Source organism: Prionailurus viverrinus, chromosome C1, assembly GCF_022837055.1.
Source record: "Prionailurus viverrinus isolate Anna chromosome C1, UM_Priviv_1.0, whole genome shotgun sequence".
Taxonomy (NCBI): Eukaryota; Metazoa; Chordata; class Mammalia; order Carnivora; family Felidae; genus Prionailurus; species Prionailurus viverrinus.
This window is the reverse complement of record NC_062568.1, coordinates 179,440,676-179,460,923: the sequence shown is the minus strand read 5'-3', so window position 1 is coordinate 179,460,923 and position 20,248 is coordinate 179,440,676. Positions and strand designations below refer to the sequence as shown.

Below are 20,248 nucleotides of genomic sequence, written 5' to 3'. Positions count from 1 at the left end.
TCCAACCCCTTTTTTTCCAATGATGTTAAAACATTTATTTTCTTTATTTCCTTGCATTTTAATTTATTGAACCCTTCTCCCTTCGATGAATTCTTAGATGATTCCTTCTTTCTTTCTGTCTTTCTTTCTGTCTTTCTTTTTTTCTTTCTTTCTTTCTTTTGCTATTATTAATAACACACTGATGAACATCTTTGAGCATACCTATTTTTGAATTTCTGATAATTACCTTAGGTTATATTCCTAGCAAAGAAATTATTGTGTCAGATGGTATGAACTTTTAAAAAGTTGTTGATACATAGTGATAGACAGCTTTCCAAAAATGTTATACCAATTCACAATCTCCTCAGCAGTGAATGACTATACCCATTTTCTTAAACCATCACCCACATTATCAATTTTTAAATCTTTAGTAATTTGGTTAGCATTAGAAAACCCCCATACAGAAAAGAAAAAGCCACTTTCTACATTATTATAACAACCTCCCCATTGGTCCCCTTACCTCCGATTCACCTTACACATCACCACCAGGTTACACATCGTAAGGCTACAATTTCACCATGGTCCTTCTCTGCTCAGAATCCTCATTCCTGCTCCCAGACTTGCCTACTCCATAATGCAGAGCTCCTCAGGCTGACATTCCACAAGCCAAGCCAAGCCATATATTTTGTTTCCTCCTGACATGCACCTCCATCTTACCTCCTTATGGGAGATGGATGGGAGCCCTGTGGGGCCCTGACCCAGAGTTGGAACTGGTTTGATGTATGCAAGCAGAAGCTAGTGCCCCTCCAGTGCCGGGAGATGCCATCAAAGAACAGGCAGCAGGCTATTGAAACAGGAAGTATGGAAGCTGCTTGGTGGTTCTGATAAACCTCATCCAAGACAATTTTGGGGTACTCAGAGAAAGGAGCTCAGTAGCAGACTTAGAACTTGTGAACATGGAAACTCCAGATCCCTGTAACTGGCTTCCTTTAGGCTATACTCGGACATGCCATCTCAACATCTCTTCAAGAATGGAAATGAAACACACCTTCAACCTCCTGTCAGACCTGCTCCTCTCCTCTTCCTTATTTATGTCCCCTTTCCACAGACACTAAGTCAGAAATGGGAGCAGTCCCTGACTCTTCTGTCTTCCTCCCTCTCTCCATGCAATCACTAACCAGTCCATATTCTATGAAGTCTCACTGTCTCTGTTCCTGTTCCTGTCCCTGTCCCAGCCTCCAAGATGGCCCCCTGGTCCTATCTTGCCTCTTCCAACCACAGTACAACCAGCTACTTCAATACAAAATTGATCGTGTTCATTCTCTACTTAAAAACCACCAGTGGCTCCCCATTGCTCTCAGAACAAAGTCCAAACTCTTTAATACAGTCTAGAAGGCTATATATGATCTGGTCTACCACCTTTCCAGACTAATCTCTCACCACTCTACCCCTGACCTTCAACTCCAGTCATACTGACTGACTTTCAGCCTTCCAACACACCAGGTTCCAACTCCTCACCTTTGTACATGCTGTTCCCTCCTTCCCCCCAACTCTTCACTCCTGTCAACTCCCAAGATTTCCTTCAGATCATAGCTTGGACTTACTTCCTCTGGAAAGCCTTCTGTGTCCCACCTCCAAAGATTAGGATAAGTGCCACATTTGTGTATTTCCACTTCACCCCATACACACCCCTCTAATAAGGTTATCTTATTATAATTGCCTAATTACTCCTTTGTTTCTCCAACAAAATCACATGCACAGTGAGACCAAGATTGTATTTTGTTTATTGTTTGTTGAATCCATGGTACGTAGCATGGTGTCTAGAACATGGTAAGTGCTCTACAACTATTTGCTAACTATAAGAATGAATGAATGCTTCAAACCACCCACCTTCCCAGTTCTGACATTTTCTGTGTCTCAGTTTAACTTCTATTTTTATTTATTTATTTTTTTTAAGAGAGTGAGCAGGGGAAAAGGGCAGAGGCAGAGAGAGAGAGAGAGAGAGAGAGAGAGAGAGAGAGAGAATCTCAAGCAGGCTCCATGCTCAGCTCCATGCTCAGCTCACCATGGAGCTCAGCCCGAGGTGGGGTTTGATCCCATGACCCTTGGATCATGACCTGATCTGAAATCAAAAGTTGGATGCTCAACCAACTGAGCCACCCAGGTGCCCCAGCTTCTTTTTAGCCATTGTACTCTGCAAAGCTATAGGAATGAACCTCTAAGTAAAGTTATATGAGAAGCTGCCCAGGCCAAGAGCATGGAATAAAATTTGTTTGGTTTCTCTACAGTTTGCCCATCAGCCCAGAAAGGAGTGGCATTTACTAATACAATCCCAAAAAGTCCATGGTAGACAAAGTAGGATGGAACTGAAAAGAACTTGTTAGAACGAATATGTCTAGCTAGTGTGATACATCTGAGGATGCCTGCAGTATTAGAATTCTAGGGGAAAACAGAGATCCACAAATGGCGTAACTGAGGAACATCTGAGGAAGGGACTATTTGCAAAGAGAAGATGAAGTGCAGCAGGGGAGCTGTTACCACTCCTTGGCCTGAGGGAGCATGTGCCAAATCCCAGACAGAGCTGTGGCTACAACTGTGGCTGTGCTTAGGAGCTGTGACCTTCAGTAGAGGAAGAAGGAGCCAGGATAATATTATCCCAACTGCCTCTCTCCTCCTGTTCACTAACGTCCTCTATGTGTCAAACCCAGTAAGAATCCTGAAGGCAAGGGAGCTTGTTTGAGGCAGTCCATTGTGGTCAGCTTCCTGGGCATAGGATAGGATGGAGAAGGGTGGTACGTAGAACTGGAGGGGCAAACAGATTCTGCCAGCCCCTACTCCTAAAATGGAGGCAGGATGGAGATGAGGAAGGCTGGATCTCCTTGTCCACTCAGGCTTACCAGAACAAAGAGCAAGAGTCTCTGAAGAGGCAAAGCCTAGAATGTAGGGAGCTGACAGCCTGGTGGGCACTGAGAAGAGACAGGCCAAAAAGTGAAAACCTCTTATCACTGCATAGGGAGTGTCCTTCTCCCTCGCCCTACTCCTCTGCTGATTCACTCCCTGAGTACAGTATCGGGCCCCAAGCTAAGCAGAGTAGGAACCCTGACATGTGTCTCAAGATTACACTCCCTAGTCTATCCATGCTCAACAAAGCTGTCTGTCCTGTAGAGCCAAGAACCATCCTAATAGCTTCTTCAGTGTGCAGAAGGAAGAGCTTTGATGTTAGATTCAAGAACAGGAAACAGGCTGGGATAGGAGTGGGGCATTGATCAGGGGCCCAGAATCAAATGACAGGAGAATGGAATGGCAAAAAGATCTATCTTTTGCCCAGAAATCATCTGAGGCAAACCTGTGGGGCCAGGCCACCCAATGCTCCATAACAGAGCAGGTCCTTGCATGCAGCCAGGTGGAGAACCAGTCTAGGTCCTGGCTGGAATTTCACAGCAAGCAGGTAGAAGGTAATGGCCTTCCCGGCTCACCTTCCCCACTCACCTCTTCACTCTGTTTGCTCTCTTCCTCTTTATTCCCACTGTTTCCCTGTTCCATTGTTCTAGCTGAGACCTCTCATCCTTTCTCCTGGATTTTTGCCATAGCTCCTTCGCAGTCTCCCTGCCAATAAGTCTGATTCTTTAATTTCTCCACACTGTTTCAAGAGTGATATTTCTTTTTTTTTTTTTAACATTTATTCATTTTTTGAGAGACAGCAGCATCAGCAGGGGAGGGGCAAAGAGAGAGGGAGACACAGCATCTGAAGCAGGCTCCAGGCTCTGAGCTATCAGCACAGAACCCAACGCAGCCCAAAGCGGGTCTGGAACTCACAAACTATGAGATCATGACCTGAGCCACCCAGGCACCTGAGAGTGATATTTCTATACTGGAAATCCAATCATGCCTCACCTCTTCCTTAACTCCCTCAATGGCTCCTTTTTGCCTACAGGATCAAGTCCAGACTCGTTAGTACAGCATTTAAAGCCCTTTATGAGCTGACCCCACCCATCTCCCCAGTCTCAGCCCTTATGGCGCCTCCATGCATACCCTAAATTCCAGCCATATTGAAGTACTTCCTTTGCAAATACCAATTTATTTTTACCTCCTTGACTACACATACCCTTCCCTCTCCCGTGAATGAGCTCTATCCCTTCATCCACCTGTTGAACTCCTACTCATGTTCCAAGATGCAGCTCAAGTGACATATCTTCCTTAAAGCCTTCCTTAATGTTGCTGACCATTCCCCCCTTTGTACCTACCCAGAACTTACTTTTCTAACCACACCATTTTCTAATGATCTGTCCATATGTTTTTCTTCCATACCAGACTTTTAGCTTCTTAAAGACAGGTACTGTATTTCCTTGGATCTAGCACAGTGCCTGGCACATAAAACATGCCCCATAAATTGCTAGTTAATAACAGCCTGAGTGAACAAATGACTCCCTTCTGTGTCCTAAGATTTGGCCACTGTCCTCTGGTAAACCTACCTTCTTTTTATTGCAACCCACCCCCCCCCCCCCCCACACACACTGGTGGACCTATTTAGGATATCTCCTTTCCTCTCTTATCTCTTCCTGGCTGCTCCTAATGTTCATTTTTAATCAAAGTTCCCCTCTGTACAAATGTTGCTGGACAGGGAGGGAGTACCCAGGGAGCTCACAATGCAACTGGGCTCAATGTTCTTGCTCACTAAGAACCCCAGGAGGCCAGAAATGGCAAAGACAATCTCTGTGTTAATGGGGAACCATGGGACCTCATTCTGCATCTCTCTGGGGGCTGAGCTGAAGGAGCTTCTTTCTGCTTAGCTCTGAAATCTACCGGTTATTTTGAGTCTTAAATTTAAGAACTACCCTAATCTCTGTCTGCTCCTTTCCATCTCAGGGCCTGATTGTCATAGGATCTGGAAGATCTTGCCTTGGGAATTCTGACTCTGCTTTTTTACTCCCTATAGGGCAGCACAGACTTTCCTTTGCTGTTGGACTGACACTATTCTGTTCTAAGTATCTCTCTCACTCCCTATTTCCCTCCTCCCCACCCCTTCTTACTATGCTTATTATCAGTACTTAAACATATTCTTTTATTTTTTCACCTCCAAATCTTGGAACGTGTCATTTCCTTGTTCTGGGATACCTTTATTTCCTTATCACCTTCTCCATAAAATCTTTTTTGATCCCTTTTCTAAACCTTACAGAATTTCTCCCTTCTGTGAGTACCCATGGTCTCATGCATTTTTCTTACAGCACTCACTGCGTTCTCCCTGTGTTGACACTGTTCTTTCTAATCCTCTTATAAAAGTGTAAGCTTCTAGATAGAAACTGTTCAGGTTTACATCCTGCACAATGCTTTATCATAGTAGGTACTCCATGAATATTTATTGTATTGAATTGAAATACCTTGAAAACCAGGATCATTCATATTCATTGGTTCATTCACTGAACAAACCCTGATTAAAGAGGCATATATGACTGTCTTTCATAAATTTGTCCAAATACTTTTTGATTCATTTATGTTTTCCGCTAGACCCACCACTTGGGCTAATGAATTTAAGTTTACTGGCCACTGTGTTAAATAGCAATCACCTTTGTTCAACTCAAATGTGCTCAAGCTTCCAAAGCAAACCCACTTGCCTAGGGTTTCAGGATTTCATGAGTAAGTCTTTAATCACCTTCTCTACACTGTTTGTGATTTCCTGTACATCCCCCAGCAGCCTTCAGCTTTGCAGACTTGAGAGTAAGTCATTTAACCTTTCCTAGTAAGGAAGTTTCACACCTCCTGGATCTTCTCTAGGACAGGACAGATTGACACAGCAGAGCCCTGCAGACAGGACTGCTCCAGCTGGACACCTCGAGAAGTATGTTCTCCTTCTTCTTTAATATCTTATTCACGGCTCTCTTAGTCTTTTAGCCAACAGCCTCGGGGAACTGTCTAAATGAAGAAGGATTTCCAGGTCCTTTGCCAGAACTGTGGCTGACCATGCAGAGTTGAACACTGGAGAGGGAATTTTGATGTGTTTATCACAAAAGGCGCTGCCTTGCACTTGCTCACATTTAATTGAGTCTGTGCCCTTTTGCCCTGAAGTCTTCCTGCCAACTAGATCCAGAAGGATCCTGGAACACAGCATCCCATGGCCCATCCCCCACCATATATGCACATATACTCCAAGGGTCATGCCTTTCTTTGGCTGGATGCCTGGTGCTCTTTTCTGGGAGAGTCCTTGCACCATGTGAAATAGCTATCTCTTCCCGTTCTGTCTAATCAGACACAAAACCTGTAAGACTTTGTCTAAGCTTTCAAGGACCTCATGGTAGACTAAGGGGGGAAAATAGATGCATATGATAATACTATTAGTAGTAGCATCTACTGCTTATTGAGCATGTCCTACATCCAGGTACTGTATACATTCTTTACAATGAGGATCAAGTTTAACCTTTTACAAGAGTCCTGCAAGGTGGGTGCTTTAACCCCATTTTACAGATGAAGACACGACGGCATAGAAAGGTTAACTAACTTCCCCAAAATCACACAACTAGTAAATTCACAGCTAGAATTCATATATAGGTGTGTCTTACTCCAAAGTCTGTGTCCTTTGCCACTACATTATGTGGTCTCAACACATAACAATTACACAACAGGTAACTGGTGAAAGTGAGCAGTTATTAGGCTATTCCGGTCTCTCCTGAGTTACCTGTCACCTGTCTCAACCAGTCTTTTTCAGACCTTAGCTTAAACCTCATTTCCTAAGGGAAGCTTTCCCCAGTCCCCATTGTTTATTACCATAACACCTGTCATTGTCCCTCACGGACCTTATTTAGGAAATTATTTGTTGAATGTTTTTGTTTCCTGCTGGAAAGCAAGTCCATGAGGGCAGGGCCTATGATAATTTTGTTCCCCATTCTGTCCTTAGCACCTAGCATAGTTCCTAGCATATAGTAGATGTTCATTAAACATACCTTTCTCAGAATGTCTCCCTTACAGAGCTTCACTGGTTTGAAACCCCACCTCATCCCCAGTTTGGAGCAGGATACCCCAGGCTGGCTGTGCTGTGCCATATCCACTTGCCTCTAGAACTTCCTTCAAAGGTGGTGGCTCTGACACCCCTGGCCTCTGGCCTTAGCCTTCCTGTCTCTTGGCTACCATGAGTTTATTTGCATTTTCATGCTTTTCTGTGAAAGCAGGGCATCCCCTCAGCCCCAGCAGGGAAGGGTGCTGACAGGAGCAGCCAATAGCCAGGATACCAGGTTTCCCTTTGCTAAGCTTTTTCCTAGGAGTGATTTAAGGCCCTGAACAGATAAGTGAAGAGCAAAGCCGCAATGAAGTCAGCACTCTGCTTATTAAGTGGAAAAAGCTGTGCTCGGCTTATTGAAATGTTCATTAGACAGATATATAGAGATGAAAAGGAGGAAGGGGGGGCAGGCAGCACCACAGGATCAGACCAAGCTCATGTAGGTGAGGCAGGGGGCACCTCAGGGGAGACCTCCGTCTAGCCCAGAAGGAAAAGGAGTTGGGGCTGGAGTGGGTGGGTGGTGCCTGGGAGGCAGAGGGGCCACAGCTCTGACTCATGGAAAGCAGAGCAAAGTTGGGGAGAGCTGTGCCCACTGAAACTGCTCTCAATCCAGGGTGGTGGATGGAGGGACTTGGCTCTAGGGCGTCAAGGCATCTTGGCCCACTTTTGAGGATGCTCGCTTCTCTGCATCAAATGCCGTTCCCTTTGCCCTGGGCAGATAATTTCCAAAGACCCCTGACCCTGTTCACTTGTCTGCTTTGGAGGCAAGAGGGTGACCTGTGCTTTGTGAGGGAGAATGGGCCTATACAGAGAAGTGTGGTGAAGTGGCCCCATACTGCCTCCTCTGAGGGCGCGTCCTCTCTGGCAGAGCCCCCCCCCCCCCTTCCCCACCTACTGCTCCATCAGCCCTGAGCTCCCTCCAGGAAGGGCTGTTCCTGGGGTGGGAGCTGAGGCTTGCTGGGCCCCTTCGGACCAGGCCGAGTCATAGTTCATTTAGGACCCTCCACACTCCCTGGCTTCTGTCCTCTTTAGTGCCCACCCAGATACTACCAGCAGAGCTCAGGGCTCCGGAGTGGGGTGGCCTTTAAAAAGGCTGTAGCCACTTGCTAACTGTATCACCTCCTGAGACATGGTGAGAACCTGTGGTGAGCAAGAACTTGTCCGATGGTTCTACGTCCCCAGCACTAGCACAGAGCCCAGGGCCAGAGAAGGGCATCTTCCATATAAGGTGAGTTGAGGGCCAATTGAGTGAGTGAAAATTCTGTACCCTTCTCTCACCTCTCAGATACCGGAAGAGGGAAGAACCATGATGTGACTAGAGGAGCAGGTGCAGTTTCTAAACAGGAAAAATAGCCTCAAGATTTTCCAGCATCTTCAGATTCCTTTCTTGCCTTCATCAGTTTGGGTCCCGGAGAACAGAGGTGGTGGTAACCAAATAGATAAGAAAAAGGACACTGGCAGGATATGTGTGGGAACAGAACAATGAAAACAGTATCTTTAGAGTCTGAGTGTTTTCACACACATTATCTCATTTAATCCTCATTGACTTATTCAATTAATAATTGAAGTCCTATTCAACTCCTGTACCTAGCAAGTCAGCAAGCTGTGTTCAAACCTCCTCTGAAGCCATCTGATCCATCCCTGCCCCTCCTTCCCAGTGCCACTGCCCTGGTCAGACACACCATCTCTCGCTCAGCCCAGGAATCCGGCGTCACTGCCTTGCCCCTACCCTTGTGCCACTGCCCCTACCCTTGTGTAGCGAGTGGCTCTGCAGAATGCAAACTTCATAACACTTCTCCATTCATTCTTTCACTCAGCAAACCATGATACCAAGCCAGACTCCTGGGGATGGAGAAATGAATCAGACATGAATCCTGCCCTAGAGAAGTTTATACTCTATGAAGCACTTGTACAAAGAATCACGATTATCAAACAGTGTGATTGATGAATGCATTGAGAGGTCAGGGAAGCCTTCCTGAAGATGTCTGAGCTGTGTCCTTAAAAAAGAGCATATGTTTACCAAGCATTTGGGGAGAAGGAATTTCTTGGCAGATAGTACATGGATTTGGGGGGAGACTCTAATTGTTCAGCCATGGTGGGAAATAGTGGAAAATTGTGTTAAAGATCAAGGAAGGGTGCGAGCTTTGAAGGAATGTCCATGCTCTATCAAGGAATTAAACCCATTCTGGAGGCAACTAGAGGTCACTGAAGAGGGAGGATCACCCCAGGAGCAGTGGGAGAGGTTGTCTAGAGGGGCCGACCAAAGGCAGGGCCTTTGGGAGGCCATCTAGATGGACCAAGTAAGAGATGATGCATCTGACCAGAGCAGTGGCACTGGGAGGGAGGAGCAGGGATGGGTCTGTAGCTTCAGAGGAGGTTTGAACTCAGCATAGTGACCTACTAGATACGGGAATGAATGAGGCAGTTTCCGTTTCACAAGGTGGGAGAACGCTGGGGTAGTGCCCCATCCAGGTGGACCCAGAGCAGGGTGAGGAGTCCAGGATGCTGCAGGGAGCTGGGGCCACCTCAGCCCACCGGGCCATCTCTGCCTCTGATGCTGAGGCAGCTGACACCTGCTCCCAGGCCCTGATGACTCCATTTCCCAGCTCCAACCCCCCCTCTGCCTCGCTGACTTTGGAGGTGATTAGTAATAAAACTTTAACAAGCATCCATAGGTGCGTCTCCCTGTCACTTTTATGAGGCCATTTCCTGAGCAAAGATATAGGAGCGCCTTCAGCCTCTCCCGGCCATGTCGTTGCTGCCACTGTTTCAATCTCCGCCTCAGACTCAGCAGGTCCCAGACAACCACAGGGGCTAAGTGGGTGTCTGGAGGGAACTGGAACATGCTCAGCTCAAGGAAACCCTAAAAGGCAGGCACAAGCTCCCTATATGCCCCCCAAAGTTTCTTCCTAAGGACTGGAAACTGTTGCTAGAAAGCCTGGGGCCATGTGCACTGCTTGGGCCGTTATGAATCAAAAAGGGCCTCATTTCTCCTACCTTCCCCTCCTCCACCCCACATGTCTCCTTCCAGCCTTGTCCTAGAGTTTCTTGATTCATTCCATCAATGTGTATTTATCCAACACCACCACAGAAGGATGTCGGGGATCCAGTCAAGAATCATACTCCCCCCCTGCCCTTGGGCTGCTGATGACCTGAGTGGGGCTGAGAATAACAGACACCTACCGGGTAACTGAAATATACCATGATCAAGTTCTCACAGGCCTGAGTAAAGAGCTATGGTGGGAATCCAGAGAAGAGAGCACTTCGTGAGGCCAGGGCCATGGGGAATAGCTTCAGGATATTTCACCAAGAAGGGGACAATGGGCCAAGGCCTTACCAAATTAGAAGGGTTTTGTGAACTGGGGAGGAGGGAGGCAGCCCCTTCTCTCCCAACACCGTCCTAGGGACACAGGGGTAAGGCCAGGCTAGGCCCCTCCAAGCTGAGCATGCTCTAACTGGGCTGAGCTGAAGCTCAGGCACAGCCCCCACCCCCAACCAATCTGCCTGTCGGCCGCCTGCTGTGGGAGGCGGCTGAAGTGGCACAGTTGATTGTGGACAAAGGGGTTCTATCCAAAAAAGCTGAGGACTTGAGGGGTGCCTTGCTTTCCTCCCAGCCCTGATGGCACCTGTTCCAAGGCCATCCAGGGAAGTGGGGCCAGGTGAACAGGAAGAGGGGAGGCTGCTGCATTTGATACTGTTGGCTCCTTCCTCATCCTTGAAATTCCCTGTCACTGGGCTCTGTGACCCTTGTGTGTCCTATAGTATGCCATAGTGCAAAGATGCCTTAGATTGGACAGACCTGGTTTCACATCTTAGCTCCTAAATTTGGGTCCCCTCACAACACCTGAGCTGAGTTACACTCTCGGACCCTGGATCTCCATCTGTAAAATAGAGACAGAGCACCTCCTTCAAAAGGCTGTGAAGTCCAAATTCAGTGATAATGGCTGGACACCCAGGACAGCATCGCAGGGAAAGCTGGCTACTTGGTTTATTCCTTCCTCCACAACACCTTTCTCTGCCTCTCTGGTTGTCCTTCTGTCTCTTTTCTGCACTTCTTTTCTTCCACAAGCCCCTTGGTCTTCCCCAGGGCTAGTGTCCCCCCAGTCTGTGTTTTCTCCTCACATCTGTCTCCTCAGCTGGGGACCCACACTTCTAGGTGCCCACTAGTCAGTTCAGCTCAGCATCTATTAGGTGTCTATCCTGTGAGAGCTCCACTGACCCCTGTGAATTCAGAACTGCTGCCTGCCTGTAAGGACTTCCAGTCCTGCAGAGTTTTACCTGATGGCCTCAGTTTCCTCTGTGAAGTCATGATTGAGGTCATATGAGACGAATGGTGGGAGTATTGGTTAAATGGGAGACCAGATAGTGTGACCAGTTAGAAACAGCTGCAAGAGAAACAGTTCTCAAATTTCCTGTCCCTTCCATCTACATTATTGCTACCCTTGTGTGGATCACTATCTTTTCCTGCCTGGACTATTGCACTAGACATCTAATTCACTGGTTTTCAACCTTGGCTCCAGGACATTGGAATCTCCTGATGGGGTAGGGCTTTTTTAAATCTTATGCCTGGATCTCTCCCTGGAGATTCATATTTAATTGATCTCTGTGTGGCCTGAGCATCATCATTTTTTTTAACCTTTATTTATTTTTGAGACAGAGAGAGACAGAGCATGAACGGGGGACGGTCAGAGAGAGGGAGACACAGAATCTGAAACAGGCTCCAGGCTCTGAGCTGTCAGCACAGAGCCCGACGCGGGGCTCAAACCCACAGACCGCGAGATCACGACCTGAGCTGAAGTCGGACGCTTAACCAACTGAGCCACCCAGGCGCCCCTGAGCATCATCATTTTTAAGCTCCCCAGTTAATTCTATTGTACAGCCAGGGTTGAGAACCACCATGCTGCTTTCCCATCTCTGCTCCCATCCCCATTCATCCATTCTCCACCCTGTAGGGACAAGTCTGGTTGTGCTGCTCCCTTGCTTACCTGCCCTTCAATCTTAAGTTCCTCCAGGACAGGGAATGTACCTGAATTAGCTCAGTATCCCCAGTACCCAGCCTAGGGCCCTCAGTAGAGTGTTCAGTCAGCACAGTGGATGAGTGAACGAATTAATGAATCAGTAACCAACAAACTGATAGCTGTTGGTTCTGTTCCTAGTAATATGTTGGTGAATGATAGCAGTTTATTACTGAGCCAGGAGAATAAGGCCAGTTGGGTACAGATCTGGAAGCCTGGGGAGGAGGTGGGAGGTGGGGTGGGAGCAGGAATGGGGGAGGAGGTGATGAGAGGTCAGAAAGGCAGAGTTTCCTGAGAGGTGAATTATCAGTGGGACCACCATGGGTCGGGTAAGCACCTCAGCCTGGGAGTAATGGAGTTAGGGGAGGAAGGCCCAGGCAGAGCCAGGGAGAGCGATGGGCGCAGCTTAATCTGCCCCCAGGAAGTGCAGGCTGGGGACAAACAGGCAGGAGGCAGCAGGCCATTCCTCAGCGGCTAATGCCCCCAGCCTAACCCAATTCCTTCTCTCTTAGCCCAGGCAAGGGGGAGGTTGCATGGAGGGCAAGCATGCCCCGCAGCTGGGAGGGTGGGGGCACTGCTAGAAATCCAATCAGGAGTTCCACTTCTGCATCAGTCTGTGCTACCCGATTCAGCTGGCGGGGCTGGCAAAGAGTCTGGGTTGGAGCTGGGGCAGAGACGCTGCTGGGAAGCCTTTGAAGCCCTCATTCCAGGCCCTCCCTGGGCACCACTGGGACTTGATCTGGAGACTCCTATCCAGTCCTCACGGCCAGCAGCCTTACCTCTTCTCTGAAGCCACTCTGCCACCTCGGGGTTTGCCCCCAATGCTGCTCCTCACTCCCCCGCCACAGCCTCTCACCCTCCCTCTCTGCTCTACATTGATATAAATGGAGGCTTCGGCTGCCTTTAAATAGTCCGATCTATCAGAGGGGCACACGCTGCCCATAAATCTGCCGGGGCTGATGGCTCCCTAAGTGGACTGATGGGAGCTATTTCCGGCAAGGTGTTCAGTTACTGTGCCCCTCCCGTCCCTCCCCCCAGCTTGCCCTTCCCCAGGGGCAGGGACCCTTTTTGTCATCTGGTAATTGGCGTTTTTTCACTTGCACTTGGTCCTACAGAGGGAATGCAGCGCCCTAGCCTGGCCCCTAACCCGATTAGCATTGGCTTTCAGAGAAGGCCCCTCTGGAGTCAACCTTCCTGTTCAAGAGATCAAGATCGAGCTGTTGGTCCAACAAGGAAGTGGGCCAAAATGGGAGGAGGGTGCCCAGGGGAGCCAAGACTAAGTGTTGGGGGGTGGGGTGTGGATCAAGTCCTAACCCCTCTCTAGCTAAACCTGCTTGTTTCCCAGACTCTGGCCTGTAGGGCATGGAAGGGACCAGAAGATAGGCTTTAGAGTTGGGGACTTAACACTCTGATTGCAGATCGGTCTCCCCCTCCCCCATTAAGCCTGCTTTGAGCTAGTCTTGAGCTTTCCTTGTCTAGAAGTGACCCGGTATTGAATAGAGGAAGGGGTCTCTCTGGACAAGTGATATGGATCTGAAACAGAGCTGGAGAAGCCTCAGGGCTGACTGTTATACTGTAGGGGGTCTGTGCAGGAGCACATACATTACCCTAATTTGGAGGGCAACTACTAATGGACAGATTTCCCTGGGGGAGGAGAAAAGACCTCTGGAACTCTGCTGGCCTCCTGGCCCCAGGGCCCTGCTTGGGGAGACATAGAGGTGCCCTTGGAGGTCACCCTGGTAGCCTCTGGTCAAGAGGTCACTATGTCAGTCAGAGAACATCACTAACATAGCTCTGTTTCCCACCTTATCCTCACTGTTTTCGGAGGAGAGAGCTAAGCCATCCCAGTTATATAGGCCTCAGCCCTTGCCCCTGCCAAGGACTACTAGAATATTCCTAAGGTTTTTATGTCTAAAGAGGAAAAACCAGAGATGGTAAAGGGCAGGGAAGAACTGGTGGGGAATTATCCTGGAATATGTCCATAGAGCATTTATCAGGGTTCTCTCTTGAAATCTGGGTTCTTGGGAATGGGTTTGTGTTCTTTATCAGGGTGCACGAGGTTGGATGTTCCTGCTATGGACTCTGGTTATGGAACCAGGAAGAGTCCAAACAGAAGGCTTAGAAAAATATTATTTTGAACAAAACAAGGTTTTCCCATTATAGTGGCCCCATTTCTGTCCAGTCACTGGGGATTTAGACATAGCAAGAAGGTGAAGGGAAGGGCATATGATGAGATTTCCAGCTGGGTGGGATCCTGGGGCAGTTGAGTCAACACAAGTTGACCATATAGCCCCCAGCCAGAGTTTGGAACCTGAAGGGGACCTTTTCTCCTGCTCCAAGGAAGGGCCAAGCACTCATAGCAGTGACAGACTGAGCCCTATGAATGACATCAGGCATGCCCAACATCATGGCAATTGTTAAGGTCATCAGTAGCATTTCTCACGTGATCTTTCAGGACACTGGGAGAGAGCCTGCCCTTTCTTGGGTGGAGATGGGGGTGGGGGTTTAGAGCAATCCAGAAAGATTCTATGGTGCCCCCAAGACCACAGGTCATGCCTCACAGAGCATAAGCATTGCCTCCCCTCCCTCCCTTCCTCCCTCCCTTCCTTCCGTCCTTCATTCATTCATTCATTCATTTGCTCATTCAGTGCACTCTTGCCATCAGCAACTGCATACCCTGCCCTGTGCTGGTGACCAAAGGAGGAAAAATTAACCAGTCCCAGTTCTTGCCCCAAGGAGCTTAAGTCTAGTAGAGAGAAATAAACTTGTAAACACAGATGATGAAATCCAATGTGCGAGGAACTGTGTGAGCCCAGAGGCCACTGACTGAAACCAGCCTATAGAGCCCAAACTCACCCTGTCACTCCAGATTCCACCTAGGCCCCTGGACATGCCCACTTGTTTGACCCTCATACTCCTCAGATTCAGCTTGTCCAAAATTGAGCTTATCTTCTGTCCCCTAGTTGGCTCCCCCTTCAGTGTCTCTAACTCAGTGAATGACACCACAGTGAACAGGCACTGAGTCACTGTAGCCAAAATTCCAAATCATCCTAGATTCCCTCCTCATCCTCAACCTCCACATCCAACTAGTGATCCATTAGGGTGCTCTTTTTAACAGGTAACACTGTGCCACTCCTTTGCTGAGAATCCTCCAGTGACTGTTCTTCTCACTCAGGATGAAATCCTTACTGTGGTCACAAGGTCCTGCAGGATCTACCTCTCCTCCCCTCACTCTACTCCAGCCACACTGGCTGCCTGGCAGTTCCTCAAACATTCAATAATAATTAAACACTTGCTATGAAATAAGCATGTGTTATCTCACATAGGTGTTTGTGTACCTGTTACTATCTTTCCCACTTGTGATCTTGAGGACACCAAATTTATCTTAATTCTTGTTGGATAAATTCATCTTTGTAACCCTGGTACCTGGCACAGTGCCTGGCACATGGTAGATGTTTAATGAATGAATGGGAAAATGTATAGTGGGATATCCCTGAATGGAGAGAGATCTTGAAGAAATGCACTGGTCTAACCACTCTGCAGAACTTGGAAGTGTTTCTCTACAGCCCTTGCCTTCCTGGAGCTCTGTCCAGACCCGTGACAATCCTAAACAGAAGTCAAGGCCACATGACTAAGACCAAAGCACATGAGACCACCTACTTATTGTAGGTGCTCCACATTTGAGCTGGGTCTTGATAGATGAGGAGGATGCCCAGGCTGGGGCCCCACAAGCATGAAGCTGAAGACAGGAGAGGCTTGGAGGCTGTCCACATGCAGAGGCATGTGGAAGGCCCCTTGGGCTGAGCCCCTGCTTTCCTAAAAACTCACTGTGTAGCATAGAATAACCCATCCCCACTCTCTACCCTTTTTTCTCTTTCATTGATAAACAGGGATGGGTGAATTAGATGGAAAGACTTCTGAGGGCCATTCCTTCTTGAATATTCTAGGGTGCTACAAAAATGGTTTGGGTCCAGGCTGATTGGACCTGGAAGCTCAGCAGAGGAGTCTGGCTTCGGTCTTGTCATCAGAACGGTTTCTAGGCAGAAAAGTTTGTCTTCAGAACTTGGTCCATTTGAGGACCAGAAGCAAAACTTCCTTCCTGCCCTCCAAACAGACCTTGAGGTTTTTGGAAAATTAATGAAGAACAAAGACTTCACTTGCAGGCGGTCTGGGGCACGTGGAGCTAAAGAGAGGTGGCTGTGGCAAAGGTGTTGTCCCCCCAGGGAGACTTGGGAAGGGGGCTTTTGTCTGTTTTTAGACTAGCCTCTCTCCCCGCCACACTCTCCCCAAAAATTATTATAAAGAATTATTGCCATTAGTACGTCTTTCCTACTGAAAGGAGAAAATCGCCTCATTCATAATTTATACCCTCAATTACTATTAATAAAGAAATATTTCAGCAGAAAATCGCCTGGGAAAATTACACGTAACATTGCATTAACATTCTATTTGAACATTTTCATCACATTTGTTATAGAGTTAATAAGAGGGATACGGTCCCCTGACTTCTTCATGAAATTATGGGCTGACGATGATAGTTTAATCTTTTAGACTTTATATAATATATTCACTTTACTAATTGAGCTATCCAAGGAGCAGTTAGAGATGTTCTTAAACGTGGAGACAGAGGAGTCAGGGCCATGACTTTGCTGCCAGAGGCACCGCCTGTCAGGGTGGGGCTGTGGGCGAAGCCTGCTGAGTTAGGCTGGCTAGCCTAGACCTCACCCGGGCAGAGCCCAGGATCTTTGCACTACCTCCAGGGGCAGCAGCTGGCGAGGACCCTATGGGAAGGTGTGGGGGGGCTGCTGAGAGACAGCAAGAGAAAGGGAGAAGGGAGGCCATGGGGAGATGAGAGAAGAAAAGGAGATGAAAGGGGCATTCCTTTCTAGACCATTCCTTCAAAAGTCATTTACTTAGATGCCTTCTGCTTTCTGTCCTGGACCCCAAGGGGAGCTCAGCCCCATGATGATGATTTGTGGGATGGCACTTGGTGGTGGTTCTAGATACCTAGAGCTCCTGGAAGATCTGGCATCTTTGGAATAATCCTGTGAATCCTGTGAATCCTAGAGACGGGTGCTGGAGAAGGTGGTGCCCCTAAGCACCATCCCAGCACACAGGAAGGAGTTGTGGGTTTGTTTGTTTTTTCAGGTCTAAACAGAAATGATGGGTGTATATTTTGGGTGGAGACCTGAGCCAAGTTAAGACAATCATTTTTAACTGCTTTCGTCAGCGTGCTTTTCCATTCATTGTCCTAGTGAACACCCAACAAAGCTGGGAGGCAGACCCAGCGAGGGGTGCAGTTCCCACTCATGACTCAGGTCCAATGTCACCTACACAGGGGCTTTTCTTACACATCTCCCCTTTCCTTGTCACTTTCTCTGACATACGCTGACTGATTATTTGGTAATGTTTATTACTTCCTAAATTGCTTATTTTCTTTCCTACTGGAATTTAAGCTGTTAGGCCCAGCACCTAGAACAGGGGCTACATACCACAGGCACTCCATACATATTTGTTGGACTAATGAAAGTGAAGTATAGGATGGAAAAGTATAGGAAAGTGAAGTATAGGATAGTGAAGTATATACCTGAGACCACAGAGTTAGAGCAGAGCAGAAACTAAATCTGAAGTCTCCTTTCAAATTCTACTATGATTCTTGGCACCTCTTCTTACTTTCTTTATCCAATGTATCAGCCAATGGGAATGTGTTCAGACTACTTCTCACCATCTTCATTGCTTATATGGTAATGCAGGGCACCATTTCTCACTCTACTAGTGCAATAGTCTCCTGCTTCCTTTCTTGTCCTCCACCCTAGCAGCCACAGTAATCCTTTACGACGTAAGTCAGATTATATTACTCCCTGCTGCAAAGTTTTCCAGGCCTTCCTGTCACACATAGAAGAAAATCCAGTGTCCTCATCCTGGCCTACAGGACCCCACAGTCTGGCCCCTGGCTTCTTTCCACCCTCATTTCCTGCTCCTCTCCCACATGCTCTCTGCACTCCAGCCACATCAGCCCTGCTGCTCCTTAATACACCAACTATATCTTGCATCGGGGCCTTTGACCTTGTTTCCTCTGACTGAAACACTCTTCCCACAGATTTCCATGAGTCTCTTGCTCACTTCATTCAGACATTTGCTCAAATGTCACTTCTTCAGAGAGCCTTTCCCTCACCGCCTACCATCAGTCTGTACCTCTGTAGCCTGCTTTATTTTTCTTCATTGCAACTATCCCTTTCTGACTTCCTATTGTATTTGTAGTTGTCCGTTGTCTGCTTCCACCAGTAGAAGGTAAGTTCCATGTTCACTGGTGTATTTCCAGCACCTGGAACAGTACCTGGAACATGGTAAGTGCTCACTAAATTTATTGAATGAATGAGTGAATGAATGAATGAATGAATGAAATTTTGTTCTGTTTTTCTCTGCACACAGCCTGTCTGGGTGATCTAATCCACTTGCATGTAAATGCTACTCCAGTATGCAGTGGCTTCCACATCTCAACTTCAATCCGGGTCAACCTTCTGAGCTCCCAAATCACTTTCCAGTCATCCACTGGACATCTCTCCATGAAGATACCTAAAGTACAATACATATCATTTTTCTCCCTCTTTTCATTCCCATCTCATTAAATGACACCACAATCTTAGATGTCCAATCCAGAAACCTGGGATCATTTTTTAAAAAGATTTTCTTTTTAAGTAATCTCTACACCCAACATGGGGCTTGAACTCACAACCCAGAGCTCAAGAGTCACATGCTCTACCAACTGAGCCAGCTAGGCACCCAGCCCTGGGATCATTTTGGACTCCTCCTTCTTTCTCACTGGTATATCCATTCAGTCTCCCATTGAATCATCAATTCAAATTCTGTTAATCCTACTCTTAAATATCTCTCAGCTCTAGCCACCTCTCCCAATCTCCAAAGCTCCTTGCCTAATCTAGGCCAGCGACATTACCTCTCCCCTGAATTACTGCATCAGCCTTCAGCCAGTCTCCCTGCCTTCAGTTTCCTTTCCCTCTAATCCATCCTCTACAGGATGTTTTATGTTTTATCTAAAACATAAATCTTGGAGTCAGAGATAATGTCCAGACTTCTAGCTTGAGGAATTAAATGATAATGAGTCCTATCACATTAAATGGAAGAGGAGGCAGTCTGGAGACATGTGACATTTGACTGCCTTTGTGGCATTTTTTTAGCTTGGTTGTCTCCTCCCACTAGGTGGCAGAGATCATCTCATTCATCTCTGTGTCTTCTGTGTCCTCAGCACCCAGCACAGTGCCTGACACAGAGCAGGTGCTCATGAATATTCATTACATGTAATTGTCACCCTGAAATTCATTAAGGGACTCTTTTTTAAATCCATGTCTCAGTGGCACCCCCCCCCCCACTGCTATTATGATACTTACTACATTGTACTGTAATTTCTGTTTACTTGTCTGATTCCTTACTAAACAATGAGCCCCCTTTCATAGCCAAATCTTCTGCACAAAGTGGGTGCCCAATAATATTTGCTAACTAAACGACAGATTGAGTCTCTCCCCAGTACCTTGCAGCATCCTATTTACTGGTTCTTCTACTCCTCCTGACCAGCCAGCCTTCACAGCAGTAAGGCCAGCCATTCTGTGGGGCTCATTTTCTCTGGCTCAGCCACTTCTCAGCTCTCTGGGTGTCTGTGACTCACTGCCTCAGGGTAGCTTTTTGATCTCTACCATCAGCTACTGCCACTAAGGATTTGGGTCATTGTCACCCCTTCTCTCTACAATACCATGTAACTATTGCTAAGAGAAATGTGTGTCTGTAGAATTTTGCTCTGCTGCTCTACTTGTGGATAGATGCTCATGAGGAAGGATGATGGGGAGTTGATCAAGTAAACAATAAACAAGCCTAGGGTCTTCCAGGATGAAATGAGTTTGGATGAAATGGATGAGGACATAAAGGCTTGAAAGAGGAGTTCTCTCAGAGCACATGGAAGAATGCGTGGAGGAGAATGGCACAAAAGGAGAATGAAGAGGAAGATGGCAGCAGAATGTAGGTTGGAGGGAGCTTAGAATATGATTACAACATGATGTATTATTAAATTATTATGTTAGTAATAATAGCTATTAATTGAATTCCCCAAATGTCCCAGGTGGTGTGCCAAATGCTTTATGTGCATTATCTTATTTATCCTTCACTAGAAGTCTGTGAGTTAGGTGCTAAGGAGTTTGAACTTTCATCTTGTTTACCCTGAGGGCATGGGGATCCATTGAAGACTTTGAAGGAGGGG

General features: G+C 47.2%; 1 protein-coding gene and 1 pseudogene across 2 annotated transcripts in view; one reads left to right on the top strand and one right to left on the bottom strand.

The window, feature by feature from the left end:
- The window catches only part of LOC125172904 (tigger transposable element-derived protein 1-like), an 87,712-nt pseudogene extending 84,190 nt beyond the window's left edge, over positions 1-3,522 (bottom strand).
- RNF220 (ring finger protein 220) overlaps positions 1-20,248 on the top strand; it is a 224,732-nt gene that overhangs the window by 130,033 nt on the left and 74,451 nt on the right. The window lies entirely within an intron of this gene.